Raw genomic sequence first — 1586 nt, 5'->3', positions numbered from 1 at the left:
CCACAGGTGTTTCAAGTTGAAAAAGTACTTCAACTTAATTACAAACTTCAAAACATGACATTTCAAAAAATGACATTGCCACAAAATTTTAAATATGAAATAGATGCATTTTATTATTCGTGTAATCTTTCATGCGAATAAAAAATAGTGTTCGATACGAGGGCGAAAATTTGTTTTTCGCTTCGCTCGACTTCGTCTCGGGTGTCAAACGCCGTCGTCGTTCGAAAAACGACATTTTTCGCCCTTGTATCGAAAACTACTATTTTGAACTCTTTCTACCACAAACAATCTGAAAATTTCGGGCGACTGCATTAATCGCTCTATTGATGTAAATGCCCAATAGCGGATGCAGGCAGCATCGTTACACATTGTTGATTTTCAACAGTAGCGGAAACTGCCCCTCTGAACCCCTTCCGCAGGTAATCATTTCCGGTATCACTGATTTTCCTCAAAACGGTAACGATCTCTGTCAAAAATAGAAAATAGCTCATAAACGCGCGCTAAATCATGCTCTAGAATCGTCCAGTTTGTGTTTTCTGCTTTTTAAATTGATCTCAACTCTGGATAGCGCAGCGTCACAAGACATTAATCATAATTAGATGTAATTTGCAAGTGAATTAGCCTCAGTAGCGTAGCAAGCGGTCAATAAAAATGCTTTACGGTTGTTAGTAGTGCGCGGAATTTTTTTCGCGTTCCATATTGCTGATTTATAGGGCTTTTGCCCACGATACTTTATAAAATAACGATGCACATGGCATTTAATATAATTTTCTTAACAAGCTACCTGCACAAATAAATACCTAGAATGTTGCGTTCCATTAGAAATTAAGCGTAACAATATGCGAGACAGCGAATTAATGTGTCAAGACAGTTACGGGTTTCAACCGTAAATCTCGCTTACCAGCAACAACAAGAAACTTCGATCCAAGGAATCTGTCAGGGCGAAATTGCTCTGGGTAACACTCTGTTGAGTTAATTAATTTTCACTCATCGGCTATTGAGTTATAACTCATTCATTAAAGCGGCTTAAAACTGTACTAAAATTAAAAACTACTTTTAATGGCTCTTTTCTTCCATATGATTTGCTCGTCGTGGATATTTATGGTTTTATCGAGTTTTCTCGATTTTAGTTCGACTTACTCGCTGCAGAGGGCGCTTTTGTCGATTTTAGTTCGACCTATTCACTACAGAGTGCGTTTTGTCGAGAGGTGATTCACCTCAGAGGGCGCTGCTTCTGATAATTAGTCGTACTTATTCACTATAGCAAGGGCGGATACAGAGGGGGGGGTCATGGGGGTCATCACACCCCCCATTCAATTCTCTATTCAACAATGCCAAAACGAATTCTCTGGCTCGATTGGTTCTTGAGAAACCTCGAAAAAAGCAGCGTCATGTTCAAGTGAATATTGCAACTCAAAAAAAAAAACACGCAAATCTAAAACTTCTTGAATTCAAGCATTTTTTGAGACAACTACCAACATTTCCTTATCGATGGTTCACTTTCTAAAAATGCCATTTATTTCTGTCTAGAATGATGTACAAATGAGCGTTCTTGCTCATTTTGCCTCCGAGATATGAGCAAAAAC

Source organism: Dendroctonus ponderosae, unplaced genomic scaffold (assembly GCF_020466585.1).
Source record: "Dendroctonus ponderosae isolate FM_Combo_2020 unplaced genomic scaffold, Dpon_F_20191213v2 Dpon_F_20191213_3, whole genome shotgun sequence".
NCBI classification, from domain to species: Eukaryota; Metazoa; Arthropoda; class Insecta; order Coleoptera; family Curculionidae; genus Dendroctonus; species Dendroctonus ponderosae.
Note: the sequence above shows the minus strand (reverse complement) of the source record.